At 41.1% G+C, this 14,492-nt stretch overlaps 1 long non-coding RNA gene across 1 annotated transcript; it reads right to left on the reverse strand.

The window, feature by feature from the left end:
• Positions 1-10,374: 10,374 nt before the first annotated feature.
• Positions 10,375-11,776, reverse strand: LOC308317245. The gene is made up of 2 exons (XR_013964238.1): positions 11,727-11,776; positions 10,375-10,469 (listed from the first exon to the last, which is right to left on the reverse strand). It is a non-coding gene; the product is annotated as an uncharacterized lncRNA (long non-coding RNA).
• Between the last annotated feature and the right edge of the window lie 2,716 nt (positions 11,777-14,492).

The following is a 14,492-nucleotide window of genomic DNA, read 5'->3' on the forward strand; positions in this document are numbered from 1 at the left end:
GATACAAAAGCCATCACGACCAAACCTTTATTTCAGTGATGCCTCATTCATACATGCAGTTTGATGCTTTTAACTCGCTCTGTGTTCATGTACTCAATGCAAAAAAATATACGTTTACATTTATGCGAGAGGAAATCCCACAAAGTAAATGCTCCTGGTGTGTATATGGACCTATATGGGTCCATTTGGTTTCCATATAGTTTGACACATTTACAAAGATTTTGATGCCAGCACGCTTTCCACTCTTACTCAGTCAAAGCCAAATGTTGGAATACAGGACTTTTACTTGTAACAGAGTTTTTCTACCATGGCCTTGACACACCAAATTAAGCCCCTATCTCCTCTCTATGAAGTGCAAATGAGTCTATAATTAGATTATAAACACATGGGATGAAGTGGAGACTATTATTGAACAGCCAACGGGGACCACAACGCCCCGAAACAATTTCCATGTTTCCACTAATGCGTAAAACACGATTATTGACAATCTTTTACCGCATAAACACATGGATGTGTTGACTATGGAATTATAGTATAATGGCTTTCACCTCTGGAGCCCGTCCATGGAAAGAGATAGCCCATTAACTTCATTAGTTTGTGTGACGGTATATGCTCGCAGTAGACATTCTGCTATGGAATTGATGTTTAATGACTGTGTTTTGTTTTAATTACTCTCTGTACAGTGGGGGGGAGGGTGTAATATGTACTCGGGCAGACCATTAAGAATGGACCATTTAGCAGATATTTGTGGTAATTATTTCATTAAGGCACCAGCTTTGGCAACAACAAAAACAGCCCAGCTGTGACACGCTTAGCATCATGTCCAGAGGGTGTGTATACTTTCTTTTTTAATGTTTTTGTGGCTTTCACCTTTATTTTATATATTTTCTTTATAGAGGGATAGACAGTGTAGGCTGACAGGACATGGGGAGAGAGATGGGGGGGGGGTTCGAACCCGCGGCACACTGCCAGCATATATTGGATTACCAGCCAAGGTGCCTGGACCGCTGAGCCACGGCCCAGGCCTGTATAGCCATACTTGTAGCCTACATAAAGTCGCCTCACCGCAACAGAAACAGGAGATAGGCTCCTGGTCATGGGCCTCGTGGCTCTGGAACTGTTGTTTCAGAGGCCTACTTTTACAGTACTTTTACAGTAGTAGAGAAAAAAGAAAAATAAACAAGCAAAGAAATGCCACAGACATATAGGATAAGGACCTACACAATAGTGAGAGCACGCACGCACGCACACACGCACACACACACACACACACACACACACACACACACACACACACGCATTACTACACTTGAGGACATTCAAATTGTACAGTGGTGGAAAAATAAATAAAAAAGTATCAGTACTGAAATGTAGACACAGACTACAAGTGGAAGTCTGTTATTCAAAATGTAGGCCTACTTGAGTATATGTACTGTATAGTATTGGCATCAAACTCTACTTAAAGGACCAAAAGTATAGTACTCATTATGCCTTTGGTATTGAAAATGGGAAATACTAAGTAAAAGTACCTCAAAATTGTACAGTACTTGAGTAAATGTACTGAGTTACTTTCCACCACTGAACATTTTAAGACTTTAAGAAAATGATTGCCATCTCTCTCTCTCTCTCTCTCGGTATGGAGAGATATGTCAGGACCGACTCGAAGGAAATGTGATGCAGGCTATCCCATTCTGAACGGGAACCCATGTTGGTGTTAGCATCATGTTATGCTTTAGCTATTGAAAAATAGCAGACCTACAAGCTCATAGCGCGCCACCGAGTGGCGCGCTACGAGCTTGTAGGTCTGCTATTTTTGAAAAATCGAAGAACGACTGACATTTTTTAGAATCTGATCTCAGGTCAGAATGGGTTAATCAGACCAGTGTGTGTCCAGTGGAAACCTCGTATGAATCTGATCTCAGGTCAGAATGGGCTATTGTTGGAGCGCCACGGCTACTGGAGCTCTCTCTCCTGCGACTCTAGGTCTGTCACAATGATTACATAATCGCCTGGTTGCAATTATTTTCAGCAGTGCAGGCTCAGGAGGCAGAGAGTGGCAGTTTGGGAATCGGAATGTTCCCAGTTCGATCCCAGGGCTTCCTCCCCTACGTTACTGTCAAAAGCGCCCTTAACCCATTCTGACCTGAGATCAGATTCATACGAGGTTTCCACTGGACACACACTGGTCTGATGAACCCATTCTGACCTGAGATCAGATTCTAAAAATGTCAGTCGTTCTTCGAATTTTTCAAAAATAGCAGACCTACAAGCTCGTATCGCGCCACTCGGTGGCGCGATATGAGCTTGTAGATCTGCTATTTTTCAAAAGGTAAAGCATAACATGATGCTAACACCAAAATGGGTGCCCGGTCAGAATGGGTTAAGCATGACACTGACTGAACGAACCCCTATAGTTAAAACTGCTCCCCATATCACCAGGTTGGCGTCCTTGCATGGTTTCCTCTGCGAACAGTGCGTGAATGGATGAATGTGCGTGTGAATGTCATGCACATTGAGCGCAGATGTAGAGCTGCTGGCGATGATCCAGTCTTACCCATGCATGGCTATGCAGGGTTTGATGACGTCAGTGTCTTGTTCTTCATATATGGAGACGGCCGTATAATTGTATGGACTGTGATGGCTATATTTATAATGAACTTAATTAATAATGCTAAAGTAGAAAGGACTGCATAATAACTTCGATAGCTGAGCAAAACCTTGAATGTAAAAATACAGTACTCTGCACCAAAAACCCAGGCAGGGAGCATTTAACATGCAATTTACCAAAAGTTTTATAAACCTTTTAAATTATTAAGTTAAGAATGAGCTTTAACAGGAATACTTTTTTAGGAGAATGATCAATATCCAAATAATACCTTACGTAAAATACTTTTAGAAAGATACCTTTAAATACCCAAAAGATGAATAATGAGTCCACAGAAATAATGGAATGTCCAGTCAGAAGCTTCAATGATTTTGCCAGTTAATTTTAGTTTGGAGAGCACAAAGAATGAATCCACACACAGGTAAATTACAAAAAGTCTCTCTCCGTGTCATCAAATGGACACGGTTTATAATATCATATTGTAATCCGATAGATACAGTGTGTCAAACAACCAAGAGATGTACACACAGTCACTTCCCATCAAATCCAAGGAAGCTCTGAGAAGGAAGTGAAGTGGTCACGTGACTGGGCTGCGCCATGACACTTTCATGGGAGCCAAACTACCTGGAAGTTTGGCAGAATGCACTGGAGTCAAAGAGAGCTCAGTGACCAGCTCATGAACAAACATTATTTATGAACAATTGAGACCTTTTGTACAGTAATCACTTCTGGAAAATAACAGAAGACATGATGTAACACATTACTGTCTGCTGTGTTGTTATTCGATGTGTACACTGTGTAATTTTTATAGAGGTATGGTATCTAAAGAGCACAAAGTACCTTTCTGAACGCACCAAAGTATCGCGAGACTTCTCACCGTTTCCTGTCTGGCAGCAAAATATCGCGATACTTCAGAGCCAGAAACGATACCTGCTGCTGTTTAGATAAAATTATATAGGCTACTGTGCACTCTGTGCACATCGAAAAGTAAGTGATTAGAAAACAACCTGTGATATGTCTTCTGTTATTTTCCAGAAGTGATTACTTTACAAAAGGTCTCAATTGTTCATGAATAATGTTTGTTATGAGCTGGTCCAGCCGGCTCCATTCACTGCCAAGTGCCATGTATTAATTGCACTTCCGGTGTGAGTTTGGCTCCCATGAAAGTGTCCATGAAAGTGTCATGGCGCAGCCCAGTCACGTGACCACTTCCCTTCCTTGATCAAATAAAGGAAGCATAAGGCATGGGATATGTAGTTTAAGGGTAGATGTAGTTCATAACTGGATTCAGGGACGACTAGTTAAAGTTAGTCTGAGACAGGATGTCTGCCTCGGGTGCATAGAGACCCAAGGTCAAAAAACATGTTTTCACAGATACACTGTGTGTTCTGTGGCAAACAGGAGAAAACAATTATTTATCTACACGCTGGCTGGGGGGAGAAACGCTGGGGCAGAAGTGAGATGTAAAATCAGTATGCTGGACATAGGGCACATGGAGATTTATACTTATGCAGGCATATGCAAACAACAAAAGGTCTTAAACAGGTAGTCAACGGACATTTTTCATCATAGTTTTAGTCGACAAAATCAACACTATCGTTTTGTCCACGTTCAACTCTACCCCGGCAAGAAAATCAAATCAAATCAAACTTTATTTGCACATTGTTTTAAAACAACCAAGGTTGACCAAAGTGCCGTACATCAGTGGCAAAAACAGAGAACAGGCAAGAGAACACAGAATGTAAACGAGAAACACAATCAAAAATGACAAAAAGCAAAAAAAGGTTAAAATAAGCAAAACAAAAAAAAAGAGCTAAGATACAGAAAAACCTAAAAATGGACTCAAGAGGGATTTAAAGCCTGGGAGAAGAGATGAGTCCTAAGGTGAGACTTAAAAACATTAATGGATGGGGGCAGATCAAATGTGAAGGGGCAAAGCTCTTCCAGAGCCTGGGAGCTGCAGCCACGAAAGAGCGTGCGCCCCCCCTAGTGCTTTTGTTGATTATTCGGCCCTCTAGCAGTACCTGATCGGCGGATCAAATCAAACCAAGTCAGATCTGGCCCAGAATATCACCTGATTTCAACCAACATACATTTTGCCCACTAAGACGGACGGACGTCCCTGGATGAATCAGAGAGAGAATCTGATCGAGGCCAGATCAACTTCATCAAGTCATAATATCATAACTAGTCAGATCTGGCCCAGAATAAGCTGTATTATTTAAACTGGTGAAGACGTCCTGGAAATGTCGTAAAGATCATCCCCATAATGGGCTGTGATCTGACCTATATAGTCCTGAACGTCACCGGAAGACGTCAGCATGACGTCATCATGACGTCATTTGGCTCGCCGGGATGTGTTCATGTGCACTACGTCGCGTGTAAAATGAGAAATGGTGTTCTGGAAGTCCGTAACTATACAGTAGCAGCTAGAGTTCCATACCAAGCATGGCTGTGCAGTGTGTGCCTGCATGCAGCTAGGTCATTGTGAGTCCCCCTCCCTATAGAGGTTTGTCACCTTGAAGAACACACACAGATGGTGGCACCAGGTGGCTCTTTTTTTCTTTTCTGACACAAGTTCAAATAGAGTTTATTATCATCCTTTTTCTCTTCAACTTAAATTAATCATAACACCCTGGTGTTATGACATTGTCACATTGTTGTCTGTGTCACTCCTGTGTTCACACATTGTGTCACCTTGTCATAATACGTCTTTTCATCTTTGGGCATCATCACAGCACTTAATTGTGATTTAACCCAGTGAGACCATGAGGCCGATTCTACGAATGCCTTCTAAGTCAGTAGTTCTCAAACTTTTTTCATGTCAAGGACCCCAAACATATGTAATTGGCCGCCGACCCCAATCTGAAAATATGTTGTTCCAGGCAGGGACCCCCCCCTCAGGGATCCTACTATAAATGTGCCACGTCTGTGTGTGTGTGTGTGTGTGTGTGTGTGTGTGTGTCTGCGTGCGTGTGTGTACGGTTGTAATGCATGCAACTCGAGAACCGTTTTCCCCACCAACTTCATACCGACACACGCGTTCCACAAACCCCACAGGGACTGCAGTGCCCGGTATCGAGTCGGTCGGACCCACGGTTCTCCAGAACCACCACAAAAGGCTTTGGTCAGGCTCTGCCAGTGGGCCTAATCAGCCTAAATCCCCTCACCTGAGCAATTTCCAGCATCTGCCTCAGCCAATTGACTGCCATGGCAACCCCACACCTGCAAAGTGATTACTTAACCGCTCCACTTTTCAGTCAGTTTGCACTCTTCACACACAGGTAGACAGAGAAATACAGACATCTCCATGTGGGACACAGACGGATAGTTAAAACGGGTGCTATGACAAGTTGACAGCGGGTGTTATTAAGTGACAGACTGACACGTCTACAATTATAGTAGGATTTGGCTGCGGACCCCCATCTGAAAAGGTTTTGTGCCAGGGACCCCCAAAAGAAAAGACTTGTGTTAACGATATTCAAAAGAATTATTCCAAGCCAGTGACGAGCATTTTTCAAACACTTTCAAGATGTTTGAAAAAGTGTTTGAAAAACACAGCACTGTGAGCTTGTACTGTACTGTACATCTGCTATTTTGGAATAGCAAAAATGACACAGATGCTTTCCCAGTTTTAATGGGTTATTTTTTACACCATACTTGAGGGATAACTACATAAGAAGTACAGTATTATGTATGTAACACCCAGGCCCAAATTGGACATAAAACATAACACTACTTGACTTACTATAGCCTACAAGTTGGAATTGCACCAAAAGCCTTTTAAGTTTAAGGCTTTCATTTTGAGCAAAACAGGGAGTCTCACCCCCAACTCAAAATATACACATACATTATTCACCCCCATTCACTTCATTTCACCTGTAAACCAAAACCATTATTTATGGATTCCTACACGTACGCTCGGGCCACTATCCACTTACAGTCCAGTGCAGCGTTTGTCCCTAAATTTTGCTGGTGCGGCTTATATTCAGGTGCGCTTTATAGTCCGGAAATTAAGGTATATGTAATAAATAATTCTCTATTCTCTATAATTGACCCCTATTTTGAGCAAAAAGTTAGTAACACTTAAGCTTACTACTTACAGCACTTGTGATTCCTCGACAAAACATAAATCACACTCGTGAAAGTGAGGGGGCACCCACTGAATTTATATTGGCCTTATGCCGTCTCACGTCACCATTTAGTACGCTTAACAACCATTAAAGTCCATAGACTTTGCTGCCGTATGACGTCATCTTCAAAAGCCATATATTGGCACCTCAAAAAAAAGGATCATTCAATGAATCATAAAAGCAATACATCGAATAATCGCTAAGAAGAAAATTGACTCACTCGCTCAGTATGCATCAGGAAAATACTTTCAAATGGTCTTTTTCACCAGACAAAGCCAAGCCCCATTTGCTCCATGGCTTGAAAACTGGCTAACAAAAGCCACCTCCATTCTAAGTGGGTACAAGACAACAGTCCCTATGAAATGTGTTGCCCGCTCTCGTTAACCCCATTAACTGTGTGATAACTCTGTGCGGTATCCCCATCTACGACCTGGATGTTCTTCCATCCTACTAGGCCCGGAGGCAGCAGCCACTAAAACCCTGCATTACTAATGCAGGAGAACACAAAACAGCAGACAGATTTACCTTCCTCTCTCTCTCCACATGCACACACCGGCCATACGGGGAGAGATTTACTGATGGGGCCTGCATTTATAGCCTACTTTTGAAAAAGCCAAAGGTACAAAATAAGCCCCAGGGGCCAAGCAGCGAATAATGTATGTGTTGTAATACTGATCTAAATCGGCAAGGAAACTACTAACTAAAGCTGTCAAACAATTGTAGTGAAGTAGGTCGGCTATACAATATTTGCCTCTGAGATGTAGTGGAGTAGAATTATAAAGTATTAAATATTTTAAATATTCAAGTTAACTAAAACAAATTGTACACTTAAAGCTGTGCTATGTAACAGTTTTTGTTTTACAACTGAGCTAATATGACTGCTTGCGCAGGGTAATTTTTTTCTAAACGTCTCAAACTCTTCATAGAAGAGCAGGTAGACCAAATACAATAATACAGATTGGACAGCAGCAAAATCTACATATCTACAAACTCACAAAGTGTCGCAATGTAATGCGCCGAGTTTGTAGACCTGATATCTTTGCGATTTTTTCCTCCTGCTCTCTTTGAAAAGTGAAAGTGTTTTCGTGTGTCTGGGTGTTATAAATGTTGAGCCACTGAAAAGTAATTAACAAGAGCTTGTGACTAAATACCTTCATTGGATCCATCAAAACACTTTTTTACTTTCGTCCATTTCCTGAAAAGTAATGGTTTGGTTGAACATACAAGTTTTCCATCCCACAGCGATGCATAGCCTACCATGTGAGCAGATGAAAAACTAACATCCAAAAAGAACTTCAGGCGAAAAGATCTGAATAGAGGTGCCAAAACTTTTCTTTAAAACATTTTGTACTTGGATAATTATAGCCACAAGCAGAGGGTTAATTGGACTGAAATAGGTTATTCAGTTGAAGAGATGAGCGGTGGTGTGAGGGAACAATGGCCATGTGAAAAGCTATAAGCATGGCGAGGACTGCATTCACACAGTCATTTCAATTCTGACATCCCATTTAAAGAAGCGTATAATTCCTGGACTGTGGGCGGCAGGCAGGCAGCACACAACCCAGCCAGCCCCATATTTCATTCTTTACAAAGCTTCACGAAGTTCCACTCTGCACAATTAGCTTTAACTTGTATTGAATTTGTCAGCTTTCATGACACTGGCCCAGTGGCCCAGTGGCCCCACATTTAAACGAAGAATCAGCTGTTTATATGCATATACGGTTTATGCATTATGCAAAATTAAATTTAAATAACAATGGTGTATATTTTGAAATGTGACTTCTAGTGTACTTTGATTAGGATAAACATGATTAAAGGTAATCTGGTATTTCATGTAGACTACTCATTTATATCAGCTTCAATTTGATAATGTTCCAGATCCAATTTTGCCTGCTTTGCTCACTTCTGTGTCATCACTACCAATTGCACTTGTTTATCCTGTCTCTCTCCTGATTGGATAAAACTGGTATCCTGACCTTAAAATGTATTTCATATTCACTAAAGAGCTGGAGAGACAGGGAGGTCCTATAATAAACAAACACAAATCGGGACTATAACCTTTACTGCCCAAATTAAAACAAAGAGTCAGTGTTTTGTTTTGGGCTGAACTTGAGTATTGTGAGTGCATCATGTGAAGTACACGCAGGCCTTTTCAACCGGGGTTGAACCGGTTCGGTTCTTCCCCCCCCCCCCCCCCCTCTTAATATTGAACCAGTTCAGAGTGTTTCCACTCAATTTAAAATGAATTGGTTCAGAACCCTAAAAGTTTGGTGGAAAAAGGGCCCCATGCAGCAGTTTTGAGGTATAGTACTTTTTACTTTACTTGGAAAACATCCATGACTTCTGCCACTGATTGAGTCAAAGGGAAATGATATCTGCACATAAACAGTTTACTTGTCCATTATCACTTTTCATGCAAAGTGACAATTCATGCCAACATTTCCCCCCCCCCCCCTCCCCCGAGACTGCAATGCATTATGGGAATCACACACCTGCAAATATGGTTCTCAAGTAAAAATTACCTCAAAATGACACTACAGTACTATTTACTTTACACCACATATAAAAAAGTTCACGTCACAAGATTCCCCACCCCTGGGAGCTTGTAGATGTGCCATTCCCGCTATATTTTTTTTCAATTAAATGAATTAAGTTTGAAATTATTGTGATGTTGATTTGAAGTAGTATATTGCCCAGCCCTGCATGGTGACAACAGGGTATATGACCGAGCACAATATAGGATCAGACATACCCGTTATGCATGCTGTAATTTACTGAACCAATGAAAATTATTATAAAAGCACTTAAGTTCAGACTAAACCCAACTCCATTGGATCCTCAAACTGTCTGTCAAACCACGTACATTAAAATTGATTCAAATGACAGACAGAAAGACTCCACATTAATTAATGGTCAAAAATTTCCCAACTCCAAATATTTAACACATAAGATGTAGATTTCCTTTGTGCAAGCACATACATATTACATAAGTGTCAAATTTGGGTGAAGTGATGAGAATATAAGGACACATTCAAGTATCTGACAATGTATAGTCACCACTCACCAAACAAACTTTGATGAGGCAGTGGTGTTCTAAAAACGTTTTTTATTCATTTCCTGAAAAGTTTATATTTTTTTGGTTTCTGCCCAACAGCAGATATGTATTTTTGCCCCTCATTCGTAAAATACATGTAGGCCCACAGTAGTTAATAAAATCAAACGTGTATATATATATATATTAAAAAAAAAGGTAATTGTTCTCAGGGGCCTATAATGCTCCGCTTTCTCCCCAATATAGCAACTATGGTACTTTCTGTCAAGGATAGAGTTGCATTACAGGGTTTGTGTGTAATGGTGCTTTTTGGTTAAACACAGCTAAAGATGATGCCATTAAGGGTGCCAGCATGACTACACACACACGGCTTCTCAAACCTTATCACACCAAGTAAGTACCAGCAGAAACCTGCTGGAAATCTATAAACTATTAAAAATGCAAATGCAAAATAACTAATAACCGGAAATATTACATCCCGTTGTGCTTGTAGATTGGCTATTTGTGGGGGCGTGACATGTTTAGCATGTCGTGGTCACCGTCCGTCACATCATGAAAAAATAAAGACAAAGACCACTCCAACCTTAAGATTGAGACAACTTTATTTACAAACACAGGATTCCCATTCTTCTTCTTAATGAAGACAACTGCGGTGGAGAAATGTGCTCCAGCTGAACACCTGCAGAGAAGGAAAGAGGAACGCATGCAATCAGAAGTGTCAATCTGATGACGGAGGAAACCAATTTCGGAGTCGAACACCGGGGCGAAGATAAATGTGACAACGGCGATTCATCGCCGCACCCTGTCGACACACATCAACGTCTGTAACGTACCGTCACGTTCACTTGCCATTTGCTAATGAGCATGCATATTGTCAGGCAGAAAGCATGTTACATACATGTTTTCTAAATTAAATGGCTTACTCCGTCACATAATGTCTGCTGCACCAAAGAGAAGAAAGAAAAAAGAGCCACACACACTTTAAGTGAACGTGTCTAATGTCTATGTGAGCTTGTGCGTTTTATAAATATAGATGCAATGAAAATTAAAAGCTTGTAAAAATAACTACATTCCGTCACCCTGATGAAGATCAACACGTAGGTGTGTGCATTTTAATCTTGCAATGCATTAGCCACTTTAAATTAAAGGTTTTTTATTTTTCTGTACCTTGGTCTCAACTTTTGCAACTACATTAACAGAACATCTTTTGTATCCTTTAAGTTTTCCAACAGACAGTGACGACATCTAAACAGTAAAATAACTGCATTTTAAACCCATGTAACATTTGTTGACGTCTCGCTCAGACATATAAGGCTTATTCAATTGTGGGCTCTGCCAAATTACAGGCTACAGGAGAAAAGTGTTCAAATGATTCATCATTTTGACATTCAAATACAAATTAGAGGGGGGGGGGGGTGCTTCTCAACGTGTGGTCCGTTACTGGTCTGCAAATCTAGTGAGTTGCAGACCAGTAAGAGTATAGGAGATGGGAGTCTGGAGTGGACCCTGTATGGGTTAATTTGTACACTCAAGAGTTAAATAAGCGCTGAGGATTTTACAATATCACACCAAAGCATGTGTGTGAGAGAGTGATAATTTGGTTCCATCTGTACACTTTTGTTATGTGGGTCCTTGAAATTAAAACGTTTGAGAACCACAAAATGGAACAGAGCCTCCATTAGCATCATTGGTAAGAGCTGTGAAGGAAGAGTCCCACTTTCTTTCCAATATGCTGCCCCTGTGCATAAGAGCCCATTATGGATCATTTGACTCTGGTCATGCCAGCTAGCCTACCAGATAAGCGTCAGCTATTCATGATTAAATTCCCCATTGGCGATATAACTGTCGTTCAAATCTCTCTGAAAGTCATCACAACTTAATAGTTCTCATTGTAGTTTATCACGCTTATAAATAAGCACGACAACACAGAATGTACCTTGAAGAGGCCGCTTGCCGGCCATCCCATTCCCGTCCCCTTCACTTCTTCAGGATCTGGTGTCTGACCACGATGAAGGGGAACGCAAAGCCGCTGCCGAAAAACAGCACCATCATGCCCAGGAGACGCCACTTGTTCTCCACGGAGAACGGCAGGTTCTGGGAGACAAGTGCCACAAATGAGGACCGGTGTTAATTATAAATCTGAGAATCATCATCATCATCATCATGCCAGCAGAAAGACAAGTCTTGTGTTGTCACCATGCTTACATGTCTGACTCTCAGAATGTACAAATGGAACCAAATGTACACTCACAAAGTTGAGTTTTTTTTTTTTTTTTTATTAAACAAAAAGTTTTAGAACCACTGGGTATTATAAAAATTGTACATCAGCCATGAAGTCCACATAACAGCTCTCACAGTGTGATAAAACCCGGTTCTGGAAACTGTTTCAAAATGTGATGGAATCGATTCCGGTTGCTCAATGTTGGACCCCAAGTACCTTTAGTTACCCAACACTGGCAGTGCACATGTTAAGGGCTGGGGGAGCTGGTGGTTCTCCAAAATATCCGTGTCAAGGACCATATTTTGTGCCCCATAAGATGAAATGAGTCCACGTCATTCAGAAAGCCCTTCTAAAAAAGTTCAAATGCATCCCACCGCAACACAGTGTGAGCATGTAGTAGAATGTAGATAGTCTATTTTCGAACAGCTGCCATTTTCAACAGGGTGCTCAAGTGTTTAAACGGTTCCTCGTTTTACTCTCTTAACCCCTTCAAGGACCCCTAACTTAGGGTCCCTGGACCCCACTGCTGTATAATAGGACAACAAAGTTAAAACTGATCAAAATAGACACTATTGTAGATTTATTATGAATGAATGAATGAATGCCTTTATTGCAGACTCAGGGTCCATAGAAAAACATACAAAACACAAAATACATCCAATAAAAAAAAACAGCCCAAATGTAGTATCTTAGACAGGCATTAAATTAGATTAGTGTGTGTATGCAAGAAAGAAACACATATAGTAAAGATGAACGTGACCCTCAGCGGCCCCTGGGTGACCCCCAGTTGCCACGCTGAGACCCACTTGCAATGTCATCGTCCTCAACTGACCCCAAACACCATCACTTGATATGGTCTTTATAGCACTGACCTTACTTAACGCATTGATCCTCACTTAATTACGTCGATAGATGTAATAACCCTCAACTTCAGAAGACATGCTGTAGGTTTGTTGAGTCTGACCCAAAACGCCAGAGGTGTAGTGTAAATTACACCAGATTTGCATTATTAGCAACCATGCTGCTAGCTGATAACTGCTGAAAAGCCCCGGCATCTACAGTATGAAACAAACACTGAGTGAAGTGGCTAACTTTAGCAGCTACATGCTAACCAGCCAGAAGACCCGATTAGTTACAAAACAAAATAATAAAAACAAATATACATCTTGCACATGAACGTGCCATCACCGTTACTCAAACAACTGTCTTATTTATCTGCTGTCAATGCCATTGCAAAGTCATCTAGCATTTTGTTTGTTACAACAATTAGTAGCCTGGTTTAAACTTCGCCACCACGACGGTGTCGCGCGTCGTAGAACATTGCCGACGTACAAGCTCACAACCCGTCGCGTTTACGACGCGTTGTGATCTTGTAGATCGGCTATTTTCACAGACATGACCTCCAAAGGCTGCACGGGCCGCAAGCATAACTACAAACAGCGCAATTTTCATACAAAACATGATTTATACTGTTATTGTTATTATTTTACCTGCCCGGGTCCCTCGGTATAGTGAGAGGAACGCACGGCGGACGTCGTGAATCGTCGCACAGCCTGGCCCAGCATGGTTCTATTTTTATTCACTTGTAAACGTCCCTGTTCCAAAGTACTGCAGCTAACAGCGACCTTCTGCTTACTGAGAGGAGAGAGGAGCTGCCGCACGGACTTGTGGGAAAGGGCGATGACAGGTGGAGCATGGGAAATGTAGTTTCTTTCCCCGGGACGTTTGAAGGAATGTATGCCCTGGTCGCAAACGAACAGCACTTTATTAAATGTTTATGTTGGATAATTTGCTCTTTTTAAAACGTTTTGATTATGGTCTTCTTCGACTTTAGAATCTTTATTCATTGAATAGATGAGGTCTAATATTTGCTGTAGGCTATGGTGAATTTTGGAATATATAGCCTACTTGCATATATGCATATTCATTATTGATATCGATATGATGATATGGTCAAGTGTTTTCGGTCTGCATTAAATTTCCTGTGCCGAATTCAGGAATACTATGAACAACATAGGCTACAATACATCACATGTGCGTTTTATAAGCCACATGCAGCCACAAATACATAGGCCTAGTGGGTTTGTTAATACTTTTGTTTGGATTTGTTCTTCGAGTATTTGTGTCTATAATTTAATGCTCACAATATAGGGAGCTTAAGGGAGGGCATTTAAAAGTAAAACTATAAGTTGGATAAGAGGGTTAGAGTTAAAATGAACCTGCGTGCAATTATACTGTGATTATGCAAATCGTGACTATTTTAGAAACCTTGTAGGCCTATCTCCATATTCAATTCTGTTTTTTTTTCTTCTCTTTGTCGCAAAACAGCAGCAAAATAGACGAGCTCACAACACAAGTACACACAAGTGTGTGTGTGTGTGTGTGTGTGTGTGTGTGTGTGTGTGCGTGCGTGCGTGCATGTTTTCCATTTTCTAAGCAACAACAACAACGACATTTTGGACATACACGGTTTTCACCCAA

Source organism: Protomyctophum bolini (assembly GCF_963924005.1).
Source record: "Protomyctophum bolini genome assembly, chromosome: 6".
Taxonomy (NCBI): Eukaryota; Metazoa; Chordata; class Actinopteri; order Myctophiformes; family Myctophidae; genus Protomyctophum; species Protomyctophum bolini.